The sequence below is a fragment of the Mirounga leonina genome, unplaced genomic scaffold (genome assembly GCF_011800145.1).
Source record: "Mirounga leonina isolate KUSES-001 unplaced genomic scaffold, KU_Mleo_1.0 Mir_127, whole genome shotgun sequence".
NCBI lineage: Eukaryota > Metazoa > Chordata > Mammalia > Carnivora > Phocidae > Mirounga > Mirounga leonina.
Window position 1 is genome coordinate 12,958,952 of NW_023270316.1, and position 5,234 is coordinate 12,964,185.

Genomic DNA, 5,234 nt, shown 5'->3' on the forward strand with positions numbered 1-5,234 from the left:
GGCCCTGCTGCGGAGCAAATACACAGGGATCCTTTCTACCGTTTTCTCTACTTTGGTATCTTTAAAATTTTTTTCAATAATAAAATGAGTTTAAAGTTTGTTGGTTGACAAGATTTTCATTTGTAGGCAATGGCATAGAATGATGGTTCTCAAAGTGTAATCCCCAGGTCACCGTTATCAGCATCACCAGCAAACTTGTTAAAAATGCATTTGTCTGGGGCACCCGGGTGGCTCGGTCAGTTAAGCGTCTGCCTTCAGCCCAGGTCATGATCCCAGGGTTCTGGGATCGAGTCCCCCATAGGGCTCCCTGCTCAGTGGGAAGCCGGCTTCTCCCTCTGCCTGCCGCTCCCCCTGCTTGTGCTCTCTCTCTCTCTCTGATAAATAAATAAATAAAATCTTAAAAAAAAATGCCAATGTCTGTGTCAGCCTCAGGCCTACGAGGTCAGAGGCTCGGAGGGTGGGGCCCAGCAGGCTGTCCCAGCAAGTCCTCCAGGGGATTCTGCGTGCTACAGTTTGAAAGCCACTGGTAGATACGTCACCCGAGGCCATATATTTAGTCATTAGCAGAACCGGGACTGAAGCCCAGGGGTCAGGCTGTGAGCGCAAACTTTCCCCATGATACGATGTAATCACCGGACAGAAGGTAGAGCGAGAGGAGCAATTACCCAGCAAATGTCTGTACAGTGTGGACTACCCTGGTCTCACTCACTCCTCACTGAACAGACAAACCGAGCCCTACAGCTGCTGAGGATCACTGCAGGTCCATCTGCTGAAAGGTACAGCCCTGAGGAGCCGTCGATAGCTACCATGAGTGTAGACCGTGTCCTGAAGACTGCACCGAATCGCAACCTAGCACGTGCATGGTCAGAAGGATGGCTGAGTCATTCGACAGAACATTAACACTTGTTAAAATTCATGGGGTTAAACTGTGTTCCCTAAAAGATGTGTTGAAGGCCTAACCCCAGGGCCCTGTGCATGTGACCTTGTTTGGAAATAGGTCTGTGCAGATGTAGTTAAGTTAAGATGGGGTCTTACTGGAGTGGCCTGGGTCCAAATCCAACATGACCTGTGACTTTGTAAGAAGAGCAGAGAGACACAGAATTGTTTTGGACTGAACTGTATCCCCCACAAATTCATACATTTGAAGTTCTAACCTTCAGTGTGACTGGTTTTGGAGACAGGATCTTGCAGGAGGTAATAAGGTAACATGAGGTCATAGGGTCGGGTCCTAACCTAATAGGGCTGGTGTCCTTGAAAGAGGAGGAAGAGACCCCAGAGAGCTCCCTTTCTCTGTAGGTGCATAAGATAAAAGGCCATGTGAGGACACAGCAAGAAGGTGGCCATTTGCAAGCCAGGAAAAGAGATCTTGCCAGAAACCAACCCTGGTAACACCTTGATCTTGGACTTAGAGACTCTGGAGCTGTGAGAAAATAAACTTCTGCTGTGTAAGCCATCCAGTCTGTGGTATTTAGTTATGTCCACCCTTGCAGACTTAAAAAAAAAAAAATACGAAGATGAAGGCAGAGATCCGAGTGATACATTCATGGCCACAGTCCATGGGACTAAAATCCTTCAGAGGTAGAGCCAAGCTAACAAAGTGCCAAGTTAAATACATCGGAGCCTGCTACCTTGACAAATATTCCTTCATAATAATCTGAAGGCCAGGTTCTAACAAAAAATTCTTGGACTCTCCGGAATATTCCAGATGCTTGGAGGAATTGCCCACTCACTAAAAATACCTCAGCTTGTTAAGAGTTTATTTCTCTCTAAATAACCTAAAAATGACAATGGATAACGAGCAACAGTAAGAATCAGAGGGACCAAAGGTGGCATTACTTTGCTGCTTTCCCTCTATAGAAATAAGCACTGCACAATTTTCCCTGAAGTAAGGTGCAGCCAGAATCTCCAGTTGCCAATTTAGCAAGAGATGTGAGGCCCTTTTTAAAATGGTTTAATTATTCCTCTAGGTCAGGTTCCCTCTTTCAAAATAATTAGATTATGGTGATACACTGAAACTAGCTTTCTTCAATAACATTTTTATTTTGTAACAGTTTTAATAGAATTCAAATGTTTATTACTACCTATTTCTATAATCTAGCTCATTTACCCAATTTAAATGAAAATGTGAGTAGGCGAGTGAGTAGTTAGGAGGCCTTTTAGGACTTCCAGTGTTTGGGGAAGACTTTAACAAATATTCATATTAGAATAATTTTCTGGGGGCCCCTGGATGGCACAGTCAGTTAAGCATCCCAGTCTTGATTTTGGCTCAGGTCATGATCTCAGGGTTGTGAGATCGAGCCCCGCACTGGGCTCCGGGCTCAGCGCAGAGTCTTCAAAAGTTTCTCCCTCTCCCTCTGCCCCTCCCCTCACTCACTTGCTTTTTCTCTAAAATAAATAAATATTTTTTAAAAAGAATCATTTTCTCTTCAGCATATACTTATATAAACAAGTGGAGGGCAGAGACATAAGCCAGTATTTCCTTTTACTTTTGAATTAATACCTATAGATGTTACATAAAATCTAATGATTTTAACATGCAGAATAGTGAAAGAATAAAAATAATATTAGCAATTTGGAACACGTCCCTGATGTTTGCTGAATATTACTTTTACTTCACCTAAGTGAACTCAGTATTTAACTTGTAAGTTTGCATGAGTCCTGGCCTGGCTGAACACGACCATCTTTCAGGACTGTAACTGAATGGTAGACAGCTGTCCTTAAAAAAAAAAAAATTAAGGTCATTCAGACTGGATCACTTAATTAGCACTGTGTTACTTTTTCTTCTCGTTTTGACTTCAAGGGCAAAGGATATGTCCTGGGAAGTGGCAGCTTTATAAACTACAGAGAAGAGAAATGTACCCCAATGATTGTCAACTGCCCTTCCTTTTAGAGAAGAATTTCTTGGAAAGGTTGGACAGGGCCACTTCTGACCATTTGTTACAATATGAAGGATGAAAGGAGTCCAAGTGACCATTTCCCACTGACTTTTATATCATTTACAGGAACAGCCCTTTTGTGAGACAACATTGGAACATTTCTAAAGGAGAGACTAGGTGAGATTGTTGCCATAGTATGAAATAAGCTCAGGAAGAGACAGGGGCTGGGGGGTGGCGGCGGTCCCTAGCAGTTTGGATATACATTGCACATCATATTAGTACTTTATCAGCATCCAGGATCTTAAATCTGATGCTCCATCTTATATATTTTAAAGCACAATCCTGTCATGCCCCACAATTGGCCACATTGGTGTCGACCAAATTTAGAAGAGACAAATAATATATAACCCAGAATGCCCATTTACTAGTTTCTGATAATAACTGGAGTGATTTATTTACATCCCTTTTCTCATGCCCCTGCAAAGTCATACTAACCTAGGTACTCATTTACAGGCATCTAGGTTCTTGGAAAGCCCAAATGAGTAACCAGAAGGTTGCTTGGTAGGTAGAGAATTAGGGCCAAGAGCAGTGGATGTTTTGAGGGTGACGCTATTCACGTAATGGTGAGGCTCAGAGCAGATGTCTCCTGATCAGATTGCTACTGTCCTCCAGAACCAATGTAGGTTTTGAAAATCAATCAATGTATTTTGTAGGTTTTGAAATTCCTTTTCATCTTTTATCATGGCCCACCATCATGATCAGAATGGACGCATATTTATTTGAGATTCAATATACTTATGTGAAGTCAAGGCTTTAGAGCTATATCATATAAAGCAAAACCATATATAGTTAGTTATATTTGACTCTTCTGAATTTATCCTGGGTAATCACAGATGGAGCAGACAACTCCAACAAGACATTAAAATGAATGCAACCCTAAATGCTGAAGACCCAGAACTTCCGTTGATGGACTGTAATGGATCAGTTTATTCCAAAGAAGCAAAGGAGTCCTCTGATTGATGGCTTCTATGTACACAAGGTCATCCCTTTTGCGAAAAGATGAAAATTGTTGGGGAAGGGGAAGGAACCAGAATTCTGAGAAGATCAGATCAAAGGAAAGCTTAGAGACAAGAAAGGGAGACAGGCAGATATCCCTATTGGGAGCATCAGTGGTGGACACAAGAGCAGTGATAATTAGAATACGTCACAGAAGGGAGAGAGTGGCAATGGAGAGACCACGAGAGGAGCCTTGACATCCAGGGACAAGGAACACACCATGCACCCCTGCAAATCCCAAACCATGTGGTACCTCTAGGACACATCACAGGAGAAAACTTATATTGTTTTAGTCGTCTTCTATGTGCTCTCATTCCTTTTGTGTTTAAGCATGTTTAATAATTTTTAAGTCTTTAAAAAATAGGATTTACAGAGGGCTTAGAAAGATATGGAAGAAGAGAAAATAGTATAGTGGTTCCTCAAAAGTAGGACACAGAATTACCTTATGATCCAGCAATTCCACTTCTGAGCACGTGCCCAAAGGATTGAAAGCTGACTCTTAAACAGATATTTATTTGTACACCCACGTTCTTGGCAGCATTATTCACAATGGCCAAAAGGTAGAAGCAACTCAAGTGTTCAATGATGGATGGATGGATGAACAGAATGTGGTATATACATACAATGGAATATTTCTTCAGCCTTAAAAAGGAATGAAGTTCTCATACATGCTTCAATATGAACCTTGAAGACATTATGCAGAGTGGAATAAATAAGCCAGAATCAAAAGGTCCAATATTGTCTGATTCCATTAATCTGAGGTACCTGGAGTAGTCAAATTCATAGAGAGAGAAAGGGGAATGGTGGTTGCCAGGGCGGGGGGAGGAGGCGGTGGTAAGTTCCTTTTTAATGTGCATGGAGTTTCAGTTTGGAGAGAGGAAAGCAGTTCTGGAGATGGACAGTGGTGAAGGTTGTACATCAGTGTGAATGTACTTCATGCCACAGAGCCGTATACAGAGAGATGTTAACATGATAAATTGTTGTGTATATATATTTTTTTGAGAGAGAGAGAGCAGGGGAGAGGCAGAAGGAGAGGGAAGGAATCTGAAGCAGGATCCACACCCAGTACGGAGCCTGACGTGGGCCCATCTCACAACCCTGAGATCATGACCTGAGCCGAAATCGAGAGTCGGATGCTCAACCGACTGAGCCACCCAGGCGCCCCCTGTTATGTATATTTTATATGACATGCCTGGTGATTTTACTCTTTACTTAATTGCTGTTTCATATGGTAATGTTTTGTTGGTTTTTTAAACTTTCTTTCTTTCTTTCTTTCTTTCTTTCTTTCTTTCTTTCTTTCTT